The sequence below is a fragment of the Ascaphus truei genome, chromosome 5 (genome assembly GCF_040206685.1).
Source record: "Ascaphus truei isolate aAscTru1 chromosome 5, aAscTru1.hap1, whole genome shotgun sequence".
NCBI lineage: Eukaryota > Metazoa > Chordata > Amphibia > Anura > Ascaphidae > Ascaphus > Ascaphus truei.
The window spans coordinates 287,397,141-287,410,919 of NC_134487.1; positions in this window are offsets into that span (position 1 = coordinate 287,397,141).

Here is a 13,779-nt window from a genome sequence, read left to right on the forward strand (position 1 = left end):
CGACGACTGCCAGGGGGGGAGGGGGACTGCCGAGGAGGGGGCTACTAGGGTGGGGGGGGGGGTGACTGCCGGGAAGGGTGGCTGCTGGGGGTAAGGTGTTACTGCCAGGGGGAGCAGGCGTGGGGGGGACCTGACTGCCGGGGGGGGGGGGGGGCCCGGCCGCCAGACAGAGCAGTTGCCGGTGGGCCTGGGCTCTCCCCACCTGTAGGCCTCTTCCTCTATCTCTGTCCCATGCCAGACTCTCTGACTGCAGCGCGCGCCGGGATTCCCACTCATTGCGCCAGAATCTGGGCCAAGGCTTACTTCTGGCGCGCCGACATCAGAGAGGCCCATCGCACACTGACATCAGAGGACCTGGTGTGGGACACAGATCGAGGAAGGGTGGGGAGAGTCGGGGTCCGCTGGTAACTGTTTGTCTGGCCACCGGGCTCCCCGCCGCCACCAGGCCCGGGTCACTTGTACCGGCTGTCCCCGTCCCTGTCGGCGGCCCTGTTGGTAGCAGTGACTGAGTGTGGAACAGTGGCCATGAGTGCAGGCTATAGGAATGATTCTTTTGTGATGTGAGTTTTAAGGTTGGTCGGTATTAAATTAGATGGGTTAACACCATTGGCAGGGAGGCACGGGCGAGAGCAGGTGCGTATATGGCTGGTTCCAAGATTAGGAGAGATATGAGAGATTGTTGGGAAAGAGGTGGATAAATAGAGGTGCAGTGTAGGAGTGAGAAAACAACAAACAGAAAAAGCAATAGGGAGGGCATAGTGAAATGCAGGGAGAGGACCGAGGTATTGGAGAAGAGTAGTAGTTGAAAGAGAAGGTGTATAAATCAGGCCTGGGGGGGGGGAGGGCAGTGTTGCTCTGAAGATTAAGCAGCCGTTTAGAAACTGAGTCTATAGATGTGTGCAAGTTGTCAGAGCGTTTAGAAAGCCAAGTTCTCACAGTTCTAGGGATGTTGTTGAAGTGCAGAGTCCAGATCTTCTTGTACTTTTCATGTCCAAATAAACTCCAATATTAACTCCACAGACACGTCATATGTTACACTTAAGATGTTACAAAGCCATAGTAATAGGAAGAGAGTAGGGAGAGTGGTTATATGGGGTAATAGGAGGGTTTATAAGAAGCAGTTATATGCGACAATAAGAGAAGTTACAGGGAGGGGTTCTATTTGGTAATAGAATGAGTTATAGAGAGCAGTTATATAGGGCAATCGAAGGAGTTATAGGGAGTGGTTATATGAAGCAACAGGAGGAAGTTATAGGGAGCGGTTACATGGGGCAATAGGCAGATTGACCATATTTATCAAATGACAAAGGGTACTGATGGCTTTGCGTAGAGACAGGCCTGCTACAGTTACACACTTACCATAGGAGTTCCAATGTTGCACACACATTGCAGGGTATAATACAGGGTAATTGAGATTGGGGAAGAGACACTGGTACACAACTGCGCAGCGACTTATGTAATATGTATTGTACCTGTATGTGGATGATTCTCCCGTTTTAGATTTTATATATATATATTTATTTATTTTTGCAACCCCACGCCCCCTCCTAAAGGCTTACTAACATGGCTATTGTATGCAGAAGAAACCATTGTAGAAGGGAAGGTTCCAGGAGGACATGCGAAGAGGAGCCTCTGGGACAGAAGATCAGTAATGTTTCTAAAGAAATAGTATAGATCAGGCCCCCCTGTTTGTTATGTTGTAGACAGGAACAGCACCCGTTAAATTAGGATCCCTGAAAAAAGAATATGGCACGCAATAGAGGGCCTCAGGAAAGAGGGCTCCCATGTGCTGGCAGATCAGCTCTAACCGCGGATCGGCACTAATATTCCTTATCAGTCTGTATGGAAGTGGCAGTTCCCAAAGAGGCCAAAGGTAATGTGTCAACTAAGAAAAGAATGATCAGGATTACTGTAGGGGTCCAGAGTAGTCGGATTAACACAGAGTAAGGTTCCAAAAACAACAAGGGGGCGGGTCCCACATTTACTCAGAGCAACCAAATCAAAGCACCTTCATTGAAGTGTTAACATTGGGCACTGAAGGAAGAACTGTATTCATGTGTTTGCTATAAAATACATGTGACGGTGAGGGGGTAACCAGGCTCACTAATAAAGGTTAAGCCCACTTGGTTGCCCCTGAACTGTGTTTTGGGGTCTTAGAGTGTTAGCTCTTGGACCCGTGTATTGCGCATGTGTTGCCTTGCAGTGTTTAAGGGATATAGGCTGGTGTAAAGTAAGCAGGTTAGCTTTCACTCTATCTCCATACACCAAAAGGCTGTAACATATTTTAACAGAATCGTGTATAGAAGTATATTTTATTAAGCAGCAGTGTTTTAAGAAAATATGTTTTGCTTTGTGCATGTAACATATGGAAGGGTCTTCTCATCTCGGGATCAAAGGAGAACTCCTGGCTACCTCAGGTTTTGGTGTCGGGTAGTCTCCTGGAAGTCCCATAGATCAGAGTAACACTTGTGCCATAGGTGTGAGCAACCAAATGGGCAGGATAGCTAAGTTAAGTGCTAGCATCCTGGGATGAAGGCAACCTATCCTGGCCAGTTGTCACCTGTCCCAGACTTTAGGCATTGAGCCTGCAGGTGGCTTAGATTAGTAAGTGAGCAAGATGGCGATCTGCACACATGCCCTCTTACTTTTCTGAAGCCATAGGTGCCAGCTTTGACAAACCTGGTAAAGTGTGTAATTGGTCAGTGATGAAATTCCCACGCCGGTGGTTGGTGGACAAGTTGTGGAACTACCTGTCCCAAAGTGTATAAGACAGCTAGTCACCATCCCAGAGGTGTGATTCAATGTGATTAAATGTGTGGTCCAAGATTCAATTTGTGGTCCAAGATTTCCACGTTTCAAGATTTCCAAGCTCTGAGTAAGTCATCTAAGATTCTCAGAGGCTAAAGTCACCAGCAGGAAGAGGCTACTTGAAGGAAAAGCTGCCTAGATTATTTTGCTGTTTGTTTTGCAACTAGGAAAGGTAGTTGTGTTAACCCAGATTCCCAAAGTAAGTGTGTATTTCTTCTGTATTTTGTGTAATATTGTGTGTCTACCTATTTAAGTGAATAAATTACAGTTTATTTCATCACGCGTTTTGCTCAATGAAATGATCCTGGTAAACGGGTGTATTTTTCCTGGTCTCCCGTGACAATACAGTACAATGTTATTAAAGTGTGAGCAGTCCCTGTCCATGGGGACATGAATAAAAATGACTGTTGTATTTCAAAAGTTCCTGGCGCCCATTATTATATAACCTTGATACCTCATCGCCCAGCTGCCTGGATCCAGCCCCTTTCAAGGTAACCAATGCGGAGGAGCCATGCAATAAACCCCAATGTAATCTCCCGAGAAGCCGTGCAGGGAGGCTTACATCTATCAATACCTTTGTTATTCATAGCCCGTGTCCTGTCCTAGTGTCTGACCTTTGGCCATGGGATCTGCTACTGAGATATCACCGGTCATAACGGGGAGTAGGACTTGGGCCCCCGCCTTAGCATGTAGACGTTAGTCTAAGGAGAATAATGAGGGGTTACATACAGTTGACATGCTGCAACTTCTCATCCCACTCCCAGTACTCCCCTGCTAAATAACAACCAAACAAACTAGTTCGTGTCTTCCTCAAGCAGGACTTTGAGTAACCTCAGGATGCCTCCCCTGAGATTCCCATCGGAAAACAGATTACGGTGGGATATTCGTGTACTGTTGCACTTTACTTAAAGAAACTCCAGATTTCCAAACCCTGTCGGTAGAATCACGCCGGGATTGCCAACATAAAATGTTTAGAATGGGGATTTCATGCAAGCTACAGTACGAACCGGGAACATGAATACATTGAGCTTTGGATAAACTGATGAGGTGTCTGCGATACACCATGATAACCCCTTCACTGCCAGAGAGTCATGCAATGCATTGCAAAGCGAAGGGGTTAAGAAGGACTCGTGGTGGAGAAGAGGTTGGGAAATACCAGGGCATACTTGAAGGTATGGGTCATTTTTTCACGATGTAATAATAAATAACTCTTGTAATAATTAGTATGTAGGGCAGCGGTGGCCAACTCCAGTCCTCTAGGGCCACCTGCAGGTCAGATTTTCAGGATATCCCTGCTTCAGCACAGGTAGCTCAGTCATTATGATTGAGCCACCTGTGCTGAAGGGGGCGTTTCTGAATTTGCTATGGCTACTTCTGACTTTATTCCTTTAAATGTTAATGTGTGTGGCTGCTTCTGACTACACCGTTACTGGATGTGCAGCACATGTCTCCAGCACGTGAGGGCATTTGCTAGTATTGAGTGCATGTCCTCTTCACGCCCTCAGAGCAGATCATGAGATGAATCAATAACAGAACACGTCAATTGAAAGGCAGCAAGTTCTTCTCCTTAATTACAAAAGTGAAAAGCAGGGGAAGTTAGTCCTGTGCGGGGAACGTGACACGATGCCCCCTTTTCCTTTTGCCCCCATCTGGCTTGCTGGCTTGGGATCGTTTGGCTAGGAAGGGGTAAATTCAGCAACTGCCCCCCTGCTCCCCCCAAGACGCCAATATGAATTAACCCATATACTGTATGTATATTGCTCATTGAGCATGTTCTGCGCTTCAAAAACAAAAATGCAAAAGAGGAGGTGTAAAAAGGGCGTTCCTGTGATCATTTAAAGTGTAACAAAGTAAACATTTAGCAAACATTTGCAGCTAATTAATATGTGAACTCGCAAAAGAGCTATCCACCGCATAATTATATAAAGTGCTACAACCAATAGTGCAAATCTTCTAGTACAAATTTATAAACAATAAAATACAATATAAGGTGCACTCACAGGATGCACATGGAATATGCTCATTAGAAAGAAGTCTTTAAAATGTGTACCAGACGGTTTGCACTATTGGTTGTTCCTTTGTATTCCTCTGAGGACCAACTGCCCCATACACTATGGCATCCGATTACCAGACGGGGTCATAGTTGCCACCACTCCGGGTTTTACCCGGAGACTACGGGTTTTGGTCACGTATTTCTGGGCTACGAGTTTACCTTGTTAATCTCCGGGTGGCAGTGGCGTTTGGCGGCATCTCCCGACATTCTCCTGCCTCTCACGTGAACATGGCTGCGCGGCATCAAATAGCGCCGTGCAGCCATGACAACAGGATGCTACATGACATCATGGCATCACGTGACGCCCGTTGCCATGACAATGTGGCATCACGTTGACGCCTCGGCGCCACAATGCGTCCCGTTGGCATGGTAACTTGATGTGGCGCAACTTCAGAACGCATCACTTTGCCATGGCAACGAGGCGTCATTTGACGTCGCGCCGCTATGTTGGTGGGAGTTGCAGGGGGATGTCCGGAGGATGACGGGAGACGCAGCCAGTAAGAGATAACATTTTTTACATTGATCTCCGGGTTAGCCTTCAGTAGAAGGTGGCAATCCTGAATGGGGTACTTACCTCTCCAGTACAAGACGAACCCCAAGCTCCTTTCAGAGAGAGCGTGTGTCTCTGAAATGCCAAAGTATACACACACACACACACACACACACACACACACACACACACACACACACACACACACACACACACACACACACACACTCCTAGTAAAGATAATAATAAGGCTTAAAAATAAAGATAGAATATACGTTACCATCCGAGGACTGATAAAGTAGACAGCACACAGTAGGAAGATGACAACAGGTTATATTAGCTTAAACAGCATCACAGATAACCGACGTTTCGACCACAGAGGGGTCTTTTATACACATCACATTGAAAAAGACCCCTCTGTGTGGTCGAAACGTCGGTTATCTGTGATGCTGTTTAAGCTAATATAACCTTTTGTCATCTTCCTACTGTGTGCTGTCTCTACTTTATCAGTCCTCGGATGGTAACGTATATTCTTTATATATATATATATATTACCATTTCCATCTGAACGTATTACACCATTTTTTCTTTTTTCAAAACGTGGATCTGCATTCCCCTTCACCGAAGACTTCACTTCAAAAACAAAAAACAAACACCCTAAAGACTGCACTGGGGCAGGTATATATTGTAATGCAAATGATACAAACAAAATTATCAATAGTGGCGCTCTAGAATAACCAAATAAAATACAACCTGCCTAAACCCCCAACATACTACATGTGATAAACAGTGTGATCAACAGTGTAATACAAAATATAAAAGTGATACCAATACAAACAAATATGGATGCCGCTATAACCCAGTGGAGGATCCTTCTCACGATCCCATGTAGATAGAAGTGGTGTAAGTCATCGGGAAGCGCAAGCCATGGAAAACAGAAAAAAAGTCTGATGGTGCAGTACACGTGATAATTCGTGAGTAAATATAGTGATAAAGGTCTGTGTGCAAAATACTCACAAACATATAGTGAGTGCTGTTCACAAAAAGGTATCTTTAAATCTCAGCCCACCAAGGATGATTAACACCAGGAGCTTCTGGAGACCTTATATATAAAAAGAAACGGACATAGTGCAGACTGGAAGGACAATTTATAAAAGCAGGTAAGTGGTAAGGGATACACTCACATGGTAGTAGATTTAAAAAAGCATTTAGATCCTGCGATCTGGATCTCGGCAAACGAAGCGTGTGCTCTCTGCCTCCCCTGTATATCGGCGTGCGTGTCACCGGTGCGTCTCACCGGATCCGGAAACCGGAACTGACGTCATCAGCCTGCAGGGGCTCCACTCGCTTAGGAATCTCTCTGGTCTGGTCTGGTCAGCGTCACTCTACGCGTTTCTCCGCATTCGGTTTCTTCAGGAGTGATTTGCTGACTGGTTCTGGTGGACTTATATACACTGTGCTACAGACCCATTGGTTTATACTAATTAGATAATCGGGTGCTGGCTATAACATAGGTATATCAATTAAGAGATAATACGTATAATTAGATTCATAGTCACACATCAAGACATATGTGTGACTCCAAAAATGCAGAAATTTATTAATACATGCAACAATATTAAAAATATATATATATAATAAAAATATATATATAATAAAAAACATTTAATAAACACAACAAGAAATATACTAATACATTTGACTGACTAATTGTTCATCAAGATTGCTGAGGTACAAGAGGCATTCTAATAGGGAGATATAAAAGCAAAATTAGAATGGATTACATGACAAGATTACAAAAAAGGTTTAATGTCAAAATCAAGATTCAATCCTAATGGGGCAATGGTTTTCAATTCATACATCCAAAAGGATTCTCTTTTTATCAAAGATAAGTCTCTATTACCCCCTCTCCAGTGAGGCATCACCTGTTCTATAGCCTTAAAAGTAAAACTGGCGGGGTTAGAATTATGGGCTATTAAAAAATGATTGGAAACACTGTGAGTTGTGAGTTTCCTTTTTATATTACTGAGATGCTCTAATATGCGTGTTCTAAGCGGGCGAGTGGTCTTCCCAATATATTGTAGACCACATTCGCATTCTGCCAGGTAAATTACAAAGGTTGATCGACAGTTTAGGTGTTGTTTTATATTATACATTTTACCTGTTATATTTGATTTAAAACTTTGAACCACCTTAGAACTATGCTGACATGCAGTGCACATTTTACACTCATAAAAGCCTTTAGGGGGATCTAACCACGTTGGGCATCTCTTTGCAGTGTTTTTTAGAGCGCTTGGGGATAGATAGCTTTTGATGTTTCTTGCTCTTTTGTAAACCATCTTTACTCTATCGGGTAGATACTCCCCCAGAATAGGGTCGTTTTTTAAAACTGACCAATGTGCATTCAAAATAGTGTTAATTTTGCCAGCATCTTTATTATACTGCGTAATAAAGGGTACTTGTAGAGTATCGTTCTCAATATGTTTCTTAGGGGTTGGGATAAGCATAGATTCCCTGGTAGTATCATTAGCTTTAGCCAATGCTTGTCTAACAACTTCTTCTTTGTAATGTCTCTCTGCGAACTTCCTAGAAAGTACTTCTGATTGTTCTTCAAATATGTGGTTATCAGTACAGTTACGTTTTAACCTACGGTACTGTCCATACGGGATATTAGTTATCCACTTATTAAGGTGGCAACTAGATTGTAGTATGTAGTTGTTGGCATCTACATTTTTAAAATAATTTTTGGTTTTAATTAACCCGCCTTCTGAATATATAGTGAGATCTAGGAAGTTGACAGTAGAGCTGCTAATAGTGGATGTGAACTTCAAATTTAGTTCATTCATATCCAGATATTCCAAAAACATATTTAGATCTCCCAGGGTGCCTTTCCAGACGAATATAATGTCGTCTATATATCTCCGCCATGTGACCAAATTCGCGTCCAGTCCAGGCCAAGACCATATATATTGGTCCTCCCACATGGCCATCAAAAGATTAGCATAACTGGGCGCGAATTTGGTCCCCATGGCGGTCCCACAGAGTTGCAGATAATAGACATCACTGAACCAAAAGAAATTTTTACTCAAAATGAACTTTATACACTCCACAAGAAAGTCAATTTGTATTTCAGGGAATTTGTCTTCTTTTTCTAAAAAGTGTCTAACGGCTCTGCAACCATCATCATGTCTTATTGATGTGTATAGAGCCGTGACATCTGTGGTGACTAAGATGTAGGTGTCCTGCCACTGGATCTCTCTCAACATAAGGATGACGTCACTTGTGTCTTTCAGATAGGATTTTTGTTTTTTAACAATTCCCTGTAGGTAACTGTCTACGAACTCAGATAGATTGGCCGTTAATGACCCAATCCCAGAAATTATTGGGCGTCCTGGGGGATGTGTAAGATCTTTATGTATCTTTGGTAAGAAATAGAAGACGGGGAATATTGGATCCTCCACATTTAGGAATTGAAATTCATGTTCTTCCAATACTCCCCGTCTTCTTCCATCCTCCAGGAGAGTCTGTAATTCTTTTTTATACAAGGTGGAGGGGTTGGATGATAATTTAAGGTAAGTTTTTGTATCACCCAGAATGTTTTTAGCTTCAGACATATAATAGTCATGATCCATGATCACCACCCCTCCCCCCTTGTCTGCTGGCTTAATCACAATGTTTGTATCCTCTGAGAGTTCATCTAGTGCTAATTTTTCTTCTTTTGTTAAATTGGTATGACACCGTGTTTTATTACTACATAAGGTTTCTAAGTCCTTTGTAATTAACTGAAAGAAAACTTCCAGGTGATTACCCTTCGCAAATTTTGGGAAAAAACTGGATTTGGGCTTGAATTTAGAATGAACACATTCCCTATTGGTTGACTCTGGCATCGATTGTTTGTCAATATCATTAGTATTAACATCTATCCAATTTTTAGTTACAGCATCTTTATTTAGAAAAAAACGTTTAAGGGTCAATGACCTAATAAATTTGTGAGCATCTACATAGAGACCAAACTTGCTTGGTCCCGTAGTTGGGGCAAAAGTCAGACCCTTACTTATCACTCTTTTTTGGCACTCAGTAAGAGTTTTTTTACTTATATTAAAAATATTTTTAGAGACTATCTTAGTTTTCTTGTTTTTGTGCATTCTGCCCCCTCGTCTCCCTCTGACATGCGTCTTTTGTTTTTTGGTTTTGAGGAGGTGGTTGGGGTTTCTAAGGGGTGAAATGGGTTCCTGGTTTCCCATGAACTCATACACCCCTTTTGTTCCAAAAAAGGAAGTGATTCTTTTGGGATTTCTTTAGGTATTGCCTCATTATTTCTATTGGGCTTTCCTTTATTTGATGTACCTATGATGTCACTAATTTCTATATGTTTTGTTTTCTCTTTTGCTTTTCCTCCCGTGTTTTGAGTTTTTACTTCTGATTTTTTAATCAAAATTTGGGGCATAAATCCTGCATGATGTTTAGGGTAATTATCTGCAAATTTCCCTCTATATGAAGTGTCCTTATTGTTAGTTGGTGTTGGACTTGTTTCGGGAGGATCAGAGACAGACTGCGCTTTTAGGCCTTTTTTGGAATTTTTGTTCCAAGTTCTTTCTATTCCTTTTGCGTAGTCGTCTTGATCTCTCCTGAATTTCTGCAGTTTGATTTCTATTACTTCTTTTTTGAAGTTATCAATATTTTTTTGCATTTTATATATTATATATTGATAACTTCAAAAAAGAAGTAATAGAAATCAAACTGCAGAAATTCAGGAGAGATCAAGACGACTACGCAAAAGGAATAGAAAGAACTTGGAACAAAAATTCCAAAAAAGGCCTAAAAGCGCAGTCTGTCTCTGATCCTCCCGAAACAAGTCCAACACCAACTAACAATAAGGACACTTCATATAGAGGGAAATTTGCAGATAATTACCCTAAACATCATGCAGGATTTATGCCCCAAATTTTGATTAAAAAATCAGAAGTAAAAACTCAAAACACGGGAGGAAAAGCAAAAGAGAAAACAAAACATATAGAAATTAGTGACATCATAGGTACATCAAATAAAGGAAAGCCCAATAGAAATAATGAGGCAATACCTAAAGAAATCCCAAAAGAATCACTTCCTTTTTTGGAACAAAAGGGGTGTATGAGTTCATGGGAAACCAGGAACCCATTTCACCCCTTAGAAACCCCAACCACCTCCTCAAAACCAAAAAACAAAAGACGCATGTCAGAGGGAGACGAGGGGGCAGAATGCACAAAAACAAGAAAACTAAGATAGTCTCTAAAAATATTTTTAATATAAGTAAAAAAACTCTTACTGAGTGCCAAAAAAGAGTGATAAGTAAGGGTCTGACTTTTGCCCCAACTACGGGACCAAGCAAGTTTGGTCTCTATGTAGATGCTCACAAATTTATTAGGTCATTGACCCTTAAACGTTTTTTTCTAAATAAAGATGCTGTAACTAAAAATTGGATAGATGTTAATACTAATGATATTGACAAACAATCGATGCCAGAGTCAACCAATAGGGAATGTGTTCATTCTAAATTCAAGCCCAAATCCAGTTTTTTCCCAAAATTTGCGAAGGGTAATCACCTGGAAGTTTTCTTTCAGTTAATTACAAAGGACTTAGAAACCTTATGTAGTAATAAAACACGGTGTCATACCAATTTAACAAAAGAAGAAAAATTAGCACTAGATGAACTCTCAGAGGATACAAACATTGTGATTAAGCCAGCAGACAAGGGGGGAGGGGTGGTGATCATGGATCATGACTATTATATGTCTGAAGCTAAAAACATTCTGGGTGATACAAAAACTTACCTTAAATTATCATCCAACCCCTCCACCTTGTATAAAAAAGAATTACAGACTCTCCTGGACGATGGAAGAAGACGGGGAGTATTGGAAGAACATGAATTTCAATTCCTAAATGTGGAGGATCCAATATTCCCCGTCTTCTATTTCTTACCAAAGATACATAAAGATCTTACACATCCCCCAGGACGCCCAATAATTTCTGGGATTGGGTCATTAACGGCCAATCTATCTGAGTTCGTAGACAGTTACCTACAGGGAATTGTTAAAAAACAAAAATCCTATCTGAAAGACACAAGTGACGTCATCCTTATGTTGAGAGAGATCCAGTGGCAGGACACCTACATCTTAGTCACCACAGATGTCACGGCTCTATACACATCAATAAGACATGATGATGGTTGCAGAGCCGTTAGACACTTTTTAGAAAAAGAAGACAAATTCCCTGAAATACAAATTGACTTTCTTGTGGAGTGTATAAAGTTCATTTTGAGTAAAAATTTCTTTTGGTTCAGTGATGTCTATTATCTGCAACTCTGTGGGACCGCCATGGGGACCAAATTCGCGCCCAGTTATGCTAATCTTTTGATGGCCATGTGGGAGGACCAATATATATGGTCTTGGCCTGGACTGGACGCGAATTTGGTCACATGGCGGAGATATATAGACGACATTATATTCGTCTGGAAAGGCACCCTGGGAGATCTAAATATGTTTTTGGAATATCTGGATATGAATGAACTAAATTTGAAGTTCACATCCACTATTAGCAGCTCTACTGTCAACTTCCTAGATCTCACTATATATTCAGAAGGCGGGTTAATTAAAACCAAAAATTATTTTAAAAATGTAGATGCCAACAACTACATACTACAATCTAGTTGCCACCTTAATAAGTGGATAACTAATATCCCGTATGGACAGTACCGTAGGTTAAAACGTAACTGTACTGATAACCACATATTTGAAGAACAATCAGAAGTACTTTCTAGGAAGTTCGCAGAGAGACATTACAAAGAAGAAGTTGTTAGACAAGCATTGGCTAAAGCTAATGATACTACCAGGGAATCTATGCTTATCCCAACCCCTAAGAAACATATTGAGAACGATACTCTACAAGTACCCTTTATTACGCAGTATAATAAAGATGCTGGCAAAATTAACACTATTTTGAATGCACATTGGTCAGTTTTAAAAAACGACCCTATTCTGGGGGAGTATCTACCCGATAGAGTAAAGATGGTTTACAAAAGAGCAAGAAACATCAAAAGCTATCTATCCCCAAGCGCTCTAAAAAACACTGCAAAGAGATGCCCAACGTGGTTAGATCCCCCTAAAGGCTTTTATGAGTGTAAAATGTGCACTGCATGTCAGCATAGTTCTAAGGTGGTTCAAAGTTTTAAATCAAATATAACAGGTAAAATGTATAATATAAAACAACACCTAAACTGTCGATCAACCTTTGTAATTTACCTGGCAGAATGCGAATGTGGTCTACAATATATTGGGAAGACCACTCGCCCGCTTAGAACACGCATATTAGAGCATCTCAGTAATATAAAAAGGAAACTCACAACTCACAGTGTTTCCAATCATTTTTTAATAGCCCATAATTCTAACCCCGCCAGTTTTACTTTTAAGGCTATAGAACAGGTGATGCCTCACTGGAGAGGGGGTAATAGAGACTTATCTTTGATAAAAAGAGAATCCTTTTGGATGTATGAATTGAAAACCATTGCCCCATTAGGATTGAATCTTGATTTTGACATTAAACCTTTTTTGTAATCTTGTCATGTAATCCATTCTAATTTTGCTTTTATATCTCCCTATTAGAATGCCTCTTGTACCTCAGCAATCTTGATGAACAATTAGTCAGTCAAATATATTAGTATATTTCTTGTTGTGTTTATTAAATGTTTTTTATTATATATATATTTTTATTATATATATATATTTTTAATATTGTTGCATGTATTAATAAATTTCTGCATTTTTGGAGTCACACATATGTCTTGATGTGTGACTATGAATTTAATTATACGTATTATCTCTTAATTGATATACCTATGTTATAGCCAGCACCCGATTATCTAATTAGTATAAACCAATGGGTCTGTAGCACAGTGTATATAAGTCCACCAGAACCAGTCAGCAAATCACTCCTGAAGAAACCGAATGCGGAGAAACGCGTAGAGTGACGCTGACCAGACCAGACCAGAGAGATTCCTAAGCGAGTGGAGCCCCTGCAGGCTGATGACGTCAGTTCCGGTTTCCGGATCCGGTGAGACGCACCGGTGACACGCACGCCGATATACAGGGGAGGCAGAGAGCACACGCTTCGTTTGCCGAGATCCAGATCGCAGGATCTAAATGCTTTTTTAAATCTACTACCATGTGAGTGTATCACTTACCACTTACCTGCTTTTATAAATTGTCCTTCCAGTCTGCACTATGTCCGTTTCTTTTTATATATAAGGTCTCCAGAAGCTCCTGGTGTTAATCATCCTTGGTGGGCTGAGATTTAAAGATACCTTTTTGTGAACAGCACTCACTATATGTTTGTGAGTATTTTGCACACAGACCTTTATCACTATATTTACTCACGAATTATCACGTGTACTGCA